The 17,173-nt window shown below is 35.7% G+C and overlaps 1 protein-coding gene across 27 annotated transcripts in view; it reads right to left on the bottom strand.

Moving 5' to 3' along the window:
* ZBTB20 (zinc finger and BTB domain containing 20) overlaps nucleotides 1-17,173 on the bottom strand; it is an 811,121-nt gene that overhangs the window by 423,572 nt on the left and 370,376 nt on the right. For 19 of the 27 annotated variants that reach the window (XM_050781935.1, XM_050781939.1, XM_050781938.1 and 16 more), the window contains one exon: nucleotides 16,438-16,535. The exons of 6 other annotated variants lie outside the window; for them this stretch is intronic. The gene's annotated coding sequence lies outside the window, so the exon portion shown is untranslated. Of the gene's footprint in view, nucleotides 1-382; nucleotides 8,632-16,437; nucleotides 16,536-17,173 lie in introns of those variants that run through there. 2 more of the 27 variants (XM_050781953.1, XM_050781924.1) reach the window with 1 other exon arrangement.

The raw sequence follows: 17,173 nt of genomic DNA, 5'->3' as shown, positions 1-17,173 counted from the left end.
CCAAATATGTTCGAAACACTGTATGACGTGTCATAATCAACAATGTTGAAAATAACTAAAGATCTTTAAATCAACTGATAATTTTATACATATATCCACAAATACCTGAACAAAATTTATAAATACTATTGGGACAAAACATTAACATATTCTTCTGCTAATGAAGACAAACAACTTTGAGAAAATCCTCTCTCATTCTCACGTCTCTAACTTTCACAATAAATGCAGCACTGAAACTAAATTCCCAACTTAGAAATACGCTGAGCTCCAATAAACAAGTTGATTTTAAAAACTCATCAGACTAACAGTTATGCTTCTTCCCCTATCTTTCCTTTGCTTTCCCTTGTTCTTTCACTTTCCATACACACACAATCACACTTACCTGCACAAGTCTGAAACATCAGTCTATGTATTTTTTTTGAAATGTACTCTGTACCGATGCATTTTTCTGTGTTTCTTTCTAACCCTCGGGAATGTTAAGAATTTAGGAAGAGAGCCACAGCTTAAGAGAGCAATTATTTGCCAGTAAATACTCAATTTGCTTGTCCTGTGATTTTTCTTCTAACTTGCATATTCAATAATCCGTCCCTGACTGCGTCACGAGCACAAAAAGTCTTTTCTCCAAAGGAGAACACTTTCGCCAATCAACCTTCAGCCATGCCAGGGCACAGCTCGTCAGGGTGATTTGTTAGCTTTAATTAATAATTCCTCACACTGGCCATTTTCACAAATAATGCAGTGAGGCTGGGAGGCTAGATCGCTCTGATTCAGACAGATAAAACTACAGTGGAAAGGGGATGGGGAGGGGTGTGGGGGAATTCAGACGCCGTTTATAAACACCTCTAATCATACTCTTTCAGTTTACAATATAGAGGACATCTCAGCTGAATTACCACGTTATGTCCACCACTTTGTATTGAGATGGAAACCATATGTTCCTCCACTTTATCTGCTAGGGCCTCCCTGGTGCCAACACAGTCATTGGGCAGACAACATTCACAAAAGAGGTCTCTAGCCTCCGGATAGCAAAAGTTTACTGCAGGGTGAAGTTGAGAAATCAGACATATACTGCACTTCTCAGTGAGCTTGTGTAACAGTCTGGAAACACAGAAGTATGAGTTATGAGTGTGAGATTTTCTCTTATCCTGCTGTGTGATACTGGGCATTTCATTTAGCCTTAAAAAAAAAATCTCATACCTCATCCTCAAAACAGTTTGCAACAATGACTGATTTGTTCATGCATTCCATGAACATTTATTGACTCCCAAATATATGCCACACACTGTATTATATGCTGAGAATTTTGCTTGAAAGTAAGACTTTTCCATTTAACTGGCATAATCCATGGGCTTGGACAAAGCCACCAAACAGATAGTGTGCAAATAAAAATAAGGATTCCTAACAGTTTCTGTGTGGCTAAACCAAATAATCAGTAATTGACAACACACTTGAGTCCATTGTGCAAAAGTCATGCTCGGGGTAAAAAAGAATATACAGAGATTAAAAAATAACTTTTTTCAAAGATTAAAAAATTTCCCTCAAGGTGACTAGAGCACTAAGAAACATATTAATATATTCATAAACAATTTCCAAAGATTCACAATCACTTTAGGAACATGCAAAGAAAAAAATTGTATTAATGTCCCTAATCTTTTATAAGAATATACGCCTGTGTGTGAGACTGCAAATTTATTAATTTATTTGATACTTATTTATTGAGCATCTACTCTATTTCAGGAACTGAATAATATTGGAGATAAGTAAAGCACAGCCTCGTCATGCAAGAAGTTCACAATTTAGTCACCAGACTCTAAAAGAGAAAACACACATCTCAACTGAAAAATGTAATGCAATATAGCCAGAGCAATGACACAAATATATATAAACATATAGGATGGGCCTCCTAGAAGTGATGCATCAACTATTTGTAAAGGTTGAGTAGAAGTACCAGTGGTAAGAACATTCTAGGGAGAGTCAAACCTTTGAACCCTTTCTCAAACTGTTACTAGAAGCAGAACACCAGTTCTAGAAAAGATGGGATTTAATACATGACAATTTCAGATAAATGTTTCAGATGGTAAATATTGCAGGATTTAAAAATAAATTTATTAAGAAACAAATGTCCCCCAAAACTATAACGTCTTGATATCATCAAAAAAGCAAGCAGCATCTCCAGCACTGGCACATAGTAACATGCACGTCTTTCTCACTTTGTGTGTTTCAGTTCTCTCAGGCAAATATGAAGCATACTTGACACACACTGCCTTTCTTTGTTTTCTTGCCCATTTATCTTCTTTTACTATGGGCAGGCTTGTACTGCTTCTGTTTTCATTGTACCGTAAGATAAATCATATCTGCATGACTGTTAAAGGAAGGGGAAAATCTATGCCCATTTTGTGGCCACACATATACCTCTAGTCAGATAGCACATGCTGTATGGGACTAATGGTGCAAATGTTAAATGAGAAAGGAAATAATACTCCTAAACCCCCAAAAAGCTCTTTCATAGCTAGTAAATATTCCTGAAAACTATGTAGAAATCTTGGTGTTATTTAACATTTTGCTTTATAGTATATTTAACAGTATAAGGCAATAGCCAGAATACTACATTTACCATAGATCAGTAACATCTAGCCATTTAAATAACTTACAGTTTACTAATTCATTAAATATGTATGAGTTGAGCTCCTACTATATACTGAGCACTTATTAGTAAATGTTTGATTTTTATTCCCACAATGCTTATACATAATAATAGTTAACATTAACTGAGTGTTAACTATATGCTAGGGACTAATCTAAAGACTCTACATATAATATCTCATTTAATTCTCACAGTAACATTGTGAGGTAGGTACTATTAATTACCATCTCCATTTAATGTATTATGAAACTCACAAGTAGAGAAGCTATATATACACGATGTGAATTCATTCTACCCAATGAGACCAGGGCAACTAATGTCCAACTAAAATCAGATTTATTACTTTATAGTTACATAGTCACACATAATGTTTATGTCATGAAAATTAAAGAAAATGAGTCTGGGCGCGGTGGCTCACGACTGTAATCCCAGCACTTTGGGAGGCTGAGTTGGGTGGATCACCTGAGATCAGGAGTTCGAGACAAGCCTGGCCAGCAGGTGAAATCCTGTCTCTACTGAAAATACAAAAATTAGCTGGGCATGGTGGCAGAAACCTGTAATCCCATCTACTTGGGGGGCTGAGGCAGGAGAATTGCCTGAACCCGGGAGATGGAGGTTCCAGTGAGCCGAGGTCATGCCATTGCACTCCAGCCTGGGTGACAAAGCTAGACTCCAACTCAAAAAAAAAAAAAAAAAAAAAAGAAAGAAAGAAAGAAAAGAAAAGAATAGCACAAAATCTAGCCCAGAATAGGGGTAAAATATATGGCATTTGAAGTATTCAGAGTTAAAGGTTACCACATACAACTAAGACTTACTGTTTCTGGACCAAATGACCATATATTATTGAAGCTTATCTTAAACAATAAATGTAAATAAATCTTAGTTAAAGCAAATTAGCCTTGGTAGTCTGGTAGGTTTTCCTTTGAAGATGTTAATAATATAGTTGAACTGGTTGTGTTTAAGAAAACAGAGCTGACAGACAAAATAGAGATAGATGACACAGGAACTTACCAGTTAATAATAGAAAAAATTCTTGTTTTTCCAAGTGATTAATACAATATCACATTGTATTTAATGTAGATGAAAAAGCTTATTTGGGACTCACTGGGGAAGCTACCACTCAGTATAATCATATGCTCTTTTCAGATAACCCCACGCTGCTAACTTTACGGCTAATTGCCAGCATTTGCCAGCTCCGAGCACTCTGATGCCCTCTCCACATTCTTTCTTTTCTCTTGACATTGACTAAATCCAGCCAACTCTAATTCTTGACCTAAACTATGGTGCAAATATCCATGGAACACAACATTTTGTTATGGTGATAAAGCTGGTTCTAGATGAAATGGTGGTATTTCTTTATGGAGGGGCTACAAGGAGGCTCTTTTCATTTGCTTGTGTGTGTAAGTAAAGTTTCTTCTTTGGGATAAAGGACTGCCTGGACCCTCCATTATTGGTCTTTATTCTGTGGATATTGGCTGAGATGTTTTGTATGGGAAAACCAGCAGATGAGTTCATGAGCATCTGTCTGAGCCACACTAACCTAGTGGCACCTCCTGGGAAGCCAGGGCTTTCTAGAATCTGTTTATTTCTCAATTGAAAATCCTAATTCATAGAAGTTAAAAGTATAGAAGACAACTTCACGTCCTCTTTCTTCAAGATACCTGGATTGGTTACAACTTAGTAAAATTTTAGCCTGTTTGGTCCCTCCTTCCTTCCTAGCTATCTGAGTCTCTAGTCTTATATAGGGAAACCTTGTCTTCTAATTGAAAATGATCACAAACAGAAGTTATGACAGACACATTTCAAAGTAGATGCTATTTTTCCAAAATAAATTCCACATACATTCCAATTTCTGAAATTATGTATTTTCACACACATTATATAAATACCTAACACTTTAAAATGTTTTGGTGAGACCTAGATAATGAAGGAATGAAAAGGTGACTTAATCCTAGTTTTTCTAAACAAGAATTTTAGAACTCACGTATTTTAAACTTGTAAGTGGTGATCAATACAATGGGCTGTATATTTGTTTGAGAGTTAAAAATCAAAAATTTTCTCAGAGTTCTTTAAGGCATTGCTTTCTCGACCTGGGAGAAATCTTCGACCTTCACATTCTCAAAAGGAGAAAAATGTTTCTTGTCAGAAAACTAGTCATGGCTAGTTCATATGAAGAAGTCCAAGACTGTGTCAGCTTCTCTGTGACCTTGCTATGAGATTTGCTACAAGTAATTTAATGCCTTTCTATGTCTCAGGTTACTTTTTATCTATGATACCTCAATGATATTATTAAGATAATGTGGATCAAGTGTTTTGGTCATTGCATAGAACATATGCTAAAGCCCTAAATCCCCAAATATCAGAATGACAACTTGAATTTTAGAACGACACTAACACTTCTACAACATTAAATAGCATATTTAGCACCTCAGTATCTCCACTTTTTCAGCTATAAAATGGGTATAGTCATCTTTACATTTTCCATCAAATAGTATATTGGAACAAATAGAGATTATTACAAAATCTGTTGAAAGATTTCAACAAAATGTCATACACGCAAGTGAGGTGATGAATATATTAACTGGCTTGATTAAATATTTCTACAATGTATACACAGATCAAAATATCACATTGTACCCCATAAAATATATAATTATTTTTCAATTAAAAATAAATAAATAAAAATTAAAATGTAATCAAACCTCTGAAGCTGATTTTCAAATATATTAGAGGAACTGATTTTAAAATATCAAAGCGTAAGAAGTAAATGTTTTCAAGCATATTTAGATACTTATGAAGGAAGACTATTAAAAGACAGGGAGCAGGACTGCCTTTCCTTTGTGTGGCTGGCTGCATTTTATGATGGATTCAAAACCCCAGTAATGAGAAAACAGAATCAGAAAGAGTGATTTTTAGCAGGCTGTTGAATGACACATAAAATAAAATGTATTCATTAATGAGTCAGCAAAAAATGTTATGCATGAGCTTTTAGAGCCAGAATTTTTAAGCAGCTTTTTCATACTTGGTACAGTCGTGTTCCTGAAGTATCCTCTAACAACCCCCTCCCACGTCTCTCTCTCTCTCTCTCTCTTTTTTTTTTTTTTTTTTTGCCTTATACTGCCAGGTTGGAATAATGACCAAAGGGAGGAGCAAAACAAACAGATATGCTCACTGTGGCAGAAGCCACTCCAAAGATCAAAGACCCGATTCAGCCATGGCTGCCAAAATCAGAACCACAGTGGGTGCTCATCAGCATGGTGCCCTGAGAACCACGTGGGCTACCCTTGATAGGTTAGCAACTGGGGGTGCAGGCCCCACATCCTGCTTAGAACCCCCTGATAAGAACTGGATGTGCACATTACCTTACCCACTCACAACATTTGATTTCAACTAAATTCTGTTCTAGTATTATGTTTATTGAATGATGTAAGTCTAATAGACACTGTAAAAATCACACAAAAACATAAGTACTGTCTACTTCAATTTCACATCTTATAGTACCCAAAAGGGAACTCTGATTTTCCTGTATCAGTGAGTAAAATCTTGAGCAATTAGTAAACAAGATCATTTTCTTTTTCGATTTTCTATAGAAGTTGGAGATGGCCTTGTCCACATATCTACAGTAAGTGAATTATATCAGTAAATATAAGAATTACAGCTTAATTTCACCCATTTGCTGTCTTAAATAATTCATAAATTAATTAGTCATTTTATTTTATTCATTGGAAAAATTGTGTCTTAGGTGATGATATCCAAGTAGGGACCCAAAATGTTAAAAATGAAGATAAGGAATAGATACTACATTTTTTCCCACTGATTTCTATGGATTTTCTATTACAGAAATAACTTCTGCAGAGCACTAGTACTTCACAGAACACAGTAGGATATTCTCAAAACCAGGATGGTGATAAAATGAATACAATCAGCATCAAGTGATGAGAAGCAGATGAGTAAAGGAATATGCCACAGCACTAAAATAAAATGGGTCCTTAATTTAAAGAATGCTTGCTTAAATTTTATCTTATGAAGAGAAATATTGAAAAGAAAAAGGAAGAAGGAGAGATGAAGGGAGAAAAGTTGGAAGGACAGAAGAAAGGAAGTGAGGGAGAAAGGAAGGAAGGGAGGAAGGAAACAAATGGGAGAAGGGAGGGAGAAAGGAGAAAAACAGTGAATAAAAAAGCAAGAAAGAAAGAAAGGAAAAAAAAAGGTAAAGCCATTAGAGACCCACTGGCTGGCCCTCTAATCTTCCTTCTCTGCTTCCCACCCCAACCCAAATGTCGGGGACACAAGTGGGATAGTTGGGAAAAAGGGGAAAAAAGGAAAATTTCTTTCTCCAGCTGATGCTCACTTTGGTACCAATAGCTCTAACTCAACAGTTCCAAGGGTTTTTAATCTCATGTGGTCCTTTGAGAATAAATTAAACTTATCAACCTTCTCTCCAAGGAAGGGGTGGGGAGAAAGAAAAGGCATATTTACAAATACAAATAAAGTATACATTTAGATAAAATACAAAGTATATTTGCATACATTTTTAAAGGGCTTATATAAACTTTGAGATTCATCTCTGCACCATCTAATTATCCATTAGCTTAATATGAAAAACCATTGGCTCTAGAATCTGGACCAAGCTATAATAAATGGGTAGGGATAGGGATTTGGAGAAACGGAAATGAGATACAAAACAAACCAACCAAAACCACACACACATTAAAAATAAAAAGGTATTCCTTCTCTCCAAGTCAACCCTTAAGCTTCTGGCTCTTCATTGCTTCTGGAATTTAGATCAAGAAAAAGTATGATTTAACCAATAATTATTTAATTAATAAAAATAGATAAAATTATACAGCAAGATATATAATATTATAGCAATTCTTCATGTTTTTAATCATTAATTCTACATTCCTTCCTGTTAACTGTCTTTGATAGTGCACTAATATCTAATACTGCCCTGATTTTGAACATCAGCTCTCATACATACAATAACATTGAAATCCAACACCACTTAATATTGTGATTAGCAACTCATCAGACATATAGAAAATTACAAGGAGACTCTGCAACAGATACAACAAAGCAAATAAACAATAATAAACTAATTTCAAAGTTTTAACGATTATATATAAGAGGACACAGACCTTGCCTTAACTGTACTAATGGGAATTGTCTATATTTATTTAAAACATAATATAGTTTTGAATAGTAATTCATAATCTTCGAATGCCTTAAAGTATATTTAGCTCATCTGATGTGAATATCAACTCTGGAAAATAAATAGGAGAGATATCATTATCCTTTTTTCATAAGTGAAGGAACAGAGGCTACAAGCTATTAAATGACATTCTTAATATCACAAATCTAACATGTGGCAGAGCAAAGGCTAGAACTCACAGGTTCTGATACCCAGTAATTTTGCTACTATGCTACACAGTACTCAAAAAATATTCGTTATACATAGCTTGTTGAGGCACCTGTGTTGTCTTACTTTGGAAATTAGGACAATAGCATATATCCTCAAATGAGTTTATGCCCATAGCATTTATTCATTCACAATAAAATTTTATTTTGGCACACAGTAAAACAGCAAGTATACTAGCTATTTAAGAGGTGCAAATAGATATATTTGAACGTGTACTGCATGTGTTATGGATGATGTTTGCATGTAGTATGTGTCCATGTGTGGGGAATAGTGTATTTTTACTCATTTTGTTAGAATTTTGTTAGAAAAACAATACTGTTGAGTTAAGCCTGTGTTTTATTGTTAATCATGCATTTAGTAACAGCACAAGTTGACAAATCACTTATAATTGCTACATATTATAGCAGCACAATTCACAACTGCAAAATCATGGCACCAACCCAAATGTTCATCAATCAATGAGTGGATAAAGAAACTGGTGTGTGTGTGTGTGTATAATATACATATAATACACACATATATGTTATATACACACTATCATATATACTATATGTATACTATTGCAGCATATATATGCATATATATACATATATATGCAAATACACACACACACACACATATATATATATGTTAGAATACTATGCAGCCATAAAAAGGAATGAATTAACAGCATTTGCAGTGACCTGGATGAGATTGGAGACTATTATTCTAAGTGAAGTAACTCCAGAACAGAAAACCAAACATTGTATATTCTCACTGATATGTGGGAGCTAAGCTATGAGGGTGCAAAGGCATAGGAATGATTCAATGGGCCAGGTGCGGTGGCTCAGACCTGTAATCCCAGCACTTTGGGAGGATGAGGCAGGTGGATCACTTGAGATCAGGAGTTTGAGGCCAGCCTGGCCAGCATAGTGAAACCCTGTCTCTAATAAAAATACAAAAATAAGCTGGGCGTGGTGGTCTGCACCTATAATCCTAGCTGCTCCAGAGGCTGAGGTAGGAGAATCACTTTAACCTGGGAGATGGAGGCTGCAGTGAGCTGAGATCATGACACTGCACTCCAGCCTAGGCAATAGAGCAAGACTCCATCTCAAAAAAACAAGAATGATGCAATGGACTTTGGGGTCTTGGAGGAAAGAGCGGGAAGTGGGCAAAAGATAGGAGACTACAAATATGGTGCAGTGTATACTGCTCGGGTGATGGGTACACCAAAATCTCACAAATCACCAGTAAAGAACTTACTTGTGTAGATCACCTGAGGTCAGGAGCTCAAGACCAGCCTGGCCAACATGGTGAAACCCTGTCTCTACTAAAAATACAAAAAATTAGCTGGATATGGTGGTGGGCACCTGTAATCTCACCTACTCAGGAGGCTGAGACAGGAGAATCGCCTGAACCCAGGAGGTGGTGGTTGCAGTGAGCTGAGATTGTGCCATTGCACTCCAGCCTGGGCAACAAGAGCAAAACTCCATCTCAAAAAAAAAAAAAAAAGGAACTTACTCATGTGCCCAAATACCACCTGCACCCCAATAACTTATGGAAAAAAAAATCCACTTCACGTAGTAATATACGATAAGCACTTAGTAAATGCCAATTGTTATGTTCTTACCTGGCAACTTTTGGTTGTCAACTGAGTAGAAAAAAGCACCATCTTTTAGAAACTTGTAATTCCTTCTTATCTGTATGTTACCTTCATTTTCATAAAAGGCAAGCAGGAAAGTGTGTTGTATCATACAGTGATGAATTTTGGAAATTATGCGTAACATTTTAATTATAGCTTGAATATCCTTTATTTGAAATATTTGGGAGCAGACGTATTTAGGAGTTTAGACATTTTTCGGATTTTGGAATATTTTCATTATATACTTACCAGTTGAGTGCCCCCAGTCTGAGAGTCTGAAATCTGAAATACTCCAATGAGCATTTCCTTTGGGCATCATGTCAGTGTTCAAAACATTTCGGATTTTGGAGCATTTCAGATTCCGGATTTTCAGAATAGGGATGCTCAGCCTGTACTTTAAATATGAAAGACATGCACTTGTTAAGGATTTTTGCAGAGATTTTATTTTGCAATTATGAGTCAGCCCACATATGACTTCTGTTATGCAATTACATATTTCTCAGAACTCCTCTATTTTTTCATTTATATTATTTAAATGTTTACTTAACTGAGAAATAGAAGATTCATTTTTTGTTAAAGTGCAAATAAATGACAAAACAAACTTAAATAAAAATTAGTTGATTTAAATACTCAAAAAAACCCAAAATGCTTCATGAATAGCATAGTAGAACATACTTCGAGAAAAAAATATAAACACACATACATCTGACTTCAACTATCTTCTTTGTTAGTTGATTTGTAATTAACGTAATTAAATTTATGAAATAACTAAAAACTGACTTACAAATTTATAAGCATATATTCAGGTTTCTGTTGTAATTAGAGTAAAAAAGTAGTTAAAGAGTTACAATCTTATTGTCCTGATCTTTCCTATTTTTACTTGAGAAATTATCTTTTTACTCAAAAATTTTACTTCCTGTTTTTATCTCTGAAATATATAGTCTAATATGAAAATATACAAGATGGCAGATTGTAGGGGTGAGCTCATTTCTTCCTTAAGGAAATGATATAATAGAAATTATAATATAGTGGATTTACCTGTACCATATTTCTCTCTTAAAATCCAAAGCAACCCTTCCATCCCAAATACCAGAACCAACCTTGAACAGAATTCCAAAGTGTAGATGAAATTTACCTCCAGTTCCTCTTCCTTATCCCCTCTTTGTCCATGTTTCCTTTTGACCTTCTTGGCCCTTCCTTTGACCTTGTCTAAAGATGTTATTTCTGGTGTTAGAAAGTGTTAGAACTTTCCTCCTCAATTTCAGCTTAAACTGAAGTCTTTATTTAACTTGGAGTCCTAACTATAGCATCCTTAGCCCATATTGCCAACCCATGAATTGAAATGTTGCCATCTATCTGACCAACTTAATGTCTTACATCCTGCTCTCACGTAACAGGTCACAGTCTCTTAGATACCAGTGAAATATTTTTCTGTTTCCTGCATTTATCTCAGCCTTCCATGTGAGTCACCTGTGTTAAAATTGTAGTAATCCCCACTTTCGGGGGCTGAGGTAGGCAGATCGCCTGAGGTCAGGAGCTCGTGACCAGCCTGGCCAACATGGTGAAACCCCGTCTCTACTAAAAATACAAAAAATTAACTGGGTATGGTGGCATACACCTGCAGTCTCAGCTACCTGGGAGGCTGAGGCAGGAGAATCCCTTGAACCTGGGAGGCGAAGATCAGGTCACTGCATCCCAGCTTGGACGACAGAGTGAGACTCCATCTCAAAAAAATAAAACAAAATAAAAAATTAAAAAAAATTAATAATCTCATTTCTGATTCACTTGATCTGGGCTTTCTTCCTTTTCCCAGTTGGGTTCCCTCTATGGTTCTAGTATGCTTTGTAGTGATTAAAAGGGTTAGGATAAATAAAACCACTGCCATAAACCAAAAAATTTCCAGTCTACCTCAGGCCCTAATGGTCAACTTGGTTTTCCCTGACCCCTAGTTATTCTGTTTATCAAACAGAAAATAAATATTCTTTACCAAGTTCCATAAGATACATATTTTTAAAATCTGCTAATAGCATTTAGAAGGTGAGTATTCATACTGAATTTTCTACTTCTAGACCAAAAGCACTAGAATACTCAGAGTACTCTAGAAATTTATAATGGAGGTAGGTGACTCTTCTTTTAGAATTCATCTGTGGGAGGCAAAATAATTGCACCCCAAAATGCCCACTGCCTAAAGCCCAGAACCTGTGGTACATGGCAAAATGTTATGTTACATGGAAAAGGGACTCTGTGAATGTAATGAGGGTTGCTAACACTAAAACAGGGCGAGTATCCTAGATTATCCAAGCTGGCCCAGTCTAATCACCTTAAAAGCAGAGAACTTTTTTTGGCTGGAATTTGGAAAAGAGGTGTGGTAGTATGGGAAATTTGAAAGATGTCAAGTGTGATGATTCCAGGTGCTGTTGCTGGCTCTGATATAGGGGCAGCACATATGCAAGGAGCTAAAGATGGCTCCCAGCTGATAGCAAGGAAATGGAGATCTTAGTCCCACAACCATGAGGAAATGAATGAGCATGAAAGTGGATTTTTTTCAGTCTCCTCCAGTTAGGAATCCATCTGACACCTTGATTTTGGCCTTGTAAAGCCTATAGCAGAGAAACTGGTGGAGCCAATCTAAACTTCTGATCTGCAGAACTGTGAAATAATAAATTTGTATTGTCATAAGCTGCTAAGTTTGTGGTTGGTACAACAGCAATAGAACACAAATATATTATCCAACATACTATCCCAGTCTAAAGGCCAATAGACACATAGTTTAAAATCATAGAGTAAAGAATTAGGGCAGGAACCACTATTATGAAAACAGAAAGTTCTATAAACATATTTTCCCTGATATTCCTTCTTTTAGTCATATCCTCAGAGAAAGTGAAATACCACGGGACTACAGGAAAAAGAACACGGGGAGTATATATTTACTTAAGTGCAAATTGTCCTCACCAAGGAACTTCACAAACGTGCTCTTCCTCACAGGTAAGAATACTATACTAACAGTGCAACATTACTCAAACCAACTAAATCTACTCTCTTCAATAGGAAAAATCTGAAAAGAGCTTAAAAGATTATAAAGGCATGAAGATAATGAACATTTAAGAAACAATGAAAAGAAGAGAAAACAAGGCCAGGCAAATGTACCCAAAATTCACACATCATATGCCTACTGGGGTATGTTTTTCCTACTATACAAGTTTTCTAATAATCATACATTTAAAGGAATTTATCTTCAAAAATTATAATTATTTATTTTTATATGTCATCACCAAAGCTAGTTTTTAAAATGTATTTTCCAAAATGAATTTTATTTCTTATTCATATTTTTTACACAGCTAGCTTCTGGTCTTCACTGAACAAAGGAATATTGGGAGAAAGGCAGTTATTTCCAATGATTTTTGGCATGGAAGGTTTAGAAAACTTAACCTTTGAAAATTTACTCAACTTCAGAACCTCAAACTTTTGGAGGTATAGAACTACCAACAACATGCTGAAAACAAATACTTTTGCAATCAACTAGAAATAATTTTCACAGTAAAAGGTAAATTCTCAGCAGGTTGCACATATTCTACTTCATAATCATATCACAGTATGAAACAATATGAAAGAAAATAAGGGAAAAAACAATATAGCTATTTAAAATTCTTATAGAAACAGGATAAATGAAGTTAATTTTATATTTCTGTTGAGATAGAAAATATACTGAGCTAAAAATTACTAATACCACACTTTGAATCTTCCCTTTTGTCTTCCATGGAGGCCACACATGGAAGGATAGCTCCAATGACCTGGGTAAGAGCACTGCAGGATAGAAATGGCAATGCGAGATAATGTACACATGTTCCTTTCTTTTGAATATCACATTCTGCTTCCTAGAGGTCCCTGTAAACTTATTAAAAACTTCAGTCATTTTGTAAGGAGATACCATAATTTCCAGGGGCTTTGAGGCTCATTTATAGCAAATTAATCCCCATTTTACGTCTGTCCCCATTTGGTATTTCTAAAGGGGGTGGATAATAAATCCCGCCAACTCTCTTTTTAAGGGCTATTCAGATACTAAATAAACCAGGAACATTTAAAAATACAATCTCACAAAAATCTGCTTTGCTTAACCTTCTCTCCTTCTTTAAAAAAATAAGAAAGGCATGATGTTCTTTTTTTGTTAATTAATTCATTTTAGACAATTCCCTAAATTTTCATTTTAATAAATTTTTGTGTGGGTGCATTAATTACTCTCAAAGATGCTTTACAACTGTTACCTATTAAAAGCCTTTGTTATTGAATAAAAAAAAGAAAAGAAAAGAAAAGAAAAAACTTCCAGCATGCTCCCTTCCTTCTCTATTCTGAGCAGGTCCTTGCTATCAACTGCTGGAGTATGCTTGCTTTGCACCTAGAGCTATAATTATTTTGCTTTAATTTTACAAAACCTTTTGTTCCATTCCCACGAGCCCACCTGATCCTCATATTACACTCGCTCTATTAAAACACTCATGCAGAACAAAGCATGGCTGTACTGATTCATAAGTAACTTTTTTTTTTCCTCAGTAAAATGCCACTGGCTAGGGTTCGGGACACAGTCCTGGGCTTCACTATCCTTTGCCAATTTTCATATGTTAGAAAAAAAAAAATATGTTGTATCAGAGTGTGTACTCTTCCCCAAGATCCTTCCTTTGCCCCACTTGTTTTTGTGTTTTTAAACATATTTTATCTTATACTTAACTTTACTTTGGGGCAATATACGTGACAGAATGTTGAGGATAGTGGATATATTAAAAGTTTGTAATCATGTTGAGATTTCTTTTATTTGTGTGGTTAAAATTCTTAAAAATCACTTCTGTTGCCTTCTTTAATTTTTGTTCTTTCTCCTTACTCCACCTCTTTTCCTTGAGATCGTGCAATATATGTGGGTTCTGGCAGAAAAAAATTGCAGTGACTCATCAAGAGAACTGTTTGTTTGCTCTGAGGAGCACCCTGAGGACCCTCTGGGCTGCATAGGGAGCCCTTTGATCCTAGAAAATTTATTTCTTCCAGATGTTTTCCCCACAGCCACCTTTCTGCAATGTCCCTCTTCATTATGTAGCATAAGAATAAATACTCAAGACCCACTGCTATGGTATACAGTTTTCCTGAATGTAGTGTGACAGGGAGTTGACATTTGATTGAGCTGTTGGGTTCTTCTTGCCTTAGGCACAATGATGGAGGAAGATTAAAACTGAGGAAAGCAGAACTGGGTCTGTTCAGGTACAGTGTCTTTAGGATTAGGATGCAAATTATATGAACCAGGCCAAAGAAATTATGTAAAATCTACAAATCTACAGACCATTGATCATGGACCTAGTTTTCTCCAACCCTGTAAAGCCTTGATGCCTGGATCTGCCATGTTACTCCTCCAATTTTTTTTTTTCTTTTTCTTTTTCTTTTTTTTTTTTACCTAAGTACAAAGTGCAGACAGGAAAGTGAAGCCATTGGACATCTCTTGTTTTTTCTTGGCTTGGCTGACAGTGCTAGTGGAAAGGAGAAGGGAGAACAAGGGAGGAATGCAGAGCAGGTACAAAGGTAAAGATGGTGTGATGGGCTGAATAATGACATCTCAAAATATGTCCATGTTCTAACTCTTGGAGTCTGAATATTAATCTAAATGAAAAAAAAAGATTGTGCAGATATAATTAAATTAAGGATTTTGACACATAGAGCTTATCCTGGATTATCTAGATGGGTCCTAACTACAATTCTGTGTATCCTTGTAACAGGAAGATTCCACATAGACAGAAGAGGCCAAGTTAATGTGACCACAGAAGCTGAGATTGCAGTGATGTGGCCACAAGCCAAAAAACAGTGGTGGTCAGCAGAAGCTGGAAAAGGCAAAGAAAAGGATTCTCCCCTAGAGCATCCAGAAGGAATGCAGCCCTGCTGACATCTTGCTTTTGGCCCAGTGATACCGATTTTGGACTTTTGGCTTCCAGAACTGTGAGAGAATAGTTTCCTGATGTTTTAAGTAACCGGGCTTGTGGTAGTTTGTTATAGCAGCCACAGGAAACTAATACAGATGTTAACTATTTCAAAACTCCATTGTTCACAGCATTTGTGGAATCACTGAAGTCTCAGGTTGAAGGCACAGTGTAAAACAGTATGCCAAGGCTTGAAGACAAAATTCTCTGTGGAGATACTGGAGATATTAAGGGTACTTATAATCTACAGCAAGTAGGGAACTAAAACAGGGCAAAGAGAGTGCACAAGGGCATTCAACAGAAGGTTATACAGATTATGAATGTAAACGTTCTAATTTTCTAATGCTGGTTTGCATTTTTTATGAAGTAGGACAAATCTATCATATTTTCCATTTACGTTAATGTTTACATATAATGTATTACCAGCCATTTTTCCCCTAAATCAATTATCAGTATCATTAACTTTAGTGACATTTTATTTGGCAAATATAAACTATATTTAGCATATATATACTGTATTATAAAAATAAAGATCATCTATCTGCACTTGAGGTAACTTTCCTTTAGCTATTCAAAGAAAAATCTATTTTTAAGGTTTAACCCAAAGATAATATGGTACCTAAACCCAAGAATTCTTAAATAGATATATTAAAACAATAACTTGGCTGGGCGTGGTGGCTCATGCCTGTAATCCCAGCACTTTGGGAGGCTGAGGGAGGCCAGGACTTCGAGACCAGCCTGACCAACATGGAGAAATACTGTCTCTACTAAAAACACAGAATTAGCCGGACATGGTGGTGCATACCTGTAATCCCAGCTACTCAGGATGCTGAGGCAGGAGAATCTCTTGAACCCGGGAGGCAGAGGTTGTGGTGAGCCAATATCACACCATTGCACTCCAGCCTGGACAACAAGAGCGAAACTCCGTCTCAGAACAAAACAACAACAACAACAATAACAAAAAACCTCCCCAAAATCCAATAACTTAAATCTGGAAAAGTCCAATAGCAAAATTATTGTGACCAAACCACCCAGTTTATCCCTTTCTCTAGTTTATCATTAAAAACATTTGGCAGCGGCATTATTAATAAAGAACTGAAAATACACCTGAACTCCATGATTCTTCTTAGCTATTTTACTTTTCAACAACCAAACCATTAATCTTCATAATTACCATGAAGCTAATAGATGTAGACCACAGATAAAGATGAAGAAATAAAGTTATGGAAAGCTTAAAGAGATTCTAGATCAATCAGCAAATGAGAAGAACTGAGAAAATGAAGTAGAAACGCTGGCTGCATTCTCTAGTACCTTTGAAAAACTATTAGAGATAGAATCCTTCTTTTGGAGAAAATAGTCCAATGACAGAACATGTAAAAGATGAACAGAGTCATTTATTTTTTGCTCCTTTCATATTAACACAGAGTATTCATTTGGCAGTAGGTTTAAAAACAGGAAGAATAGTCTATTTTTAAATAAAATTTAAAAAATTAACTGATGATTAACATAACTACTGTACCAAAAGAAAGATATCATAGTAC

Source organism: Macaca thibetana, chromosome 2 (genome assembly GCF_024542745.1).
Source record: "Macaca thibetana thibetana isolate TM-01 chromosome 2, ASM2454274v1, whole genome shotgun sequence".
Classification (NCBI taxonomy): domain Eukaryota; kingdom Metazoa; phylum Chordata; class Mammalia; order Primates; family Cercopithecidae; genus Macaca; species Macaca thibetana.
This window is presented reverse-complemented; position numbering and strand designations above follow the sequence as displayed.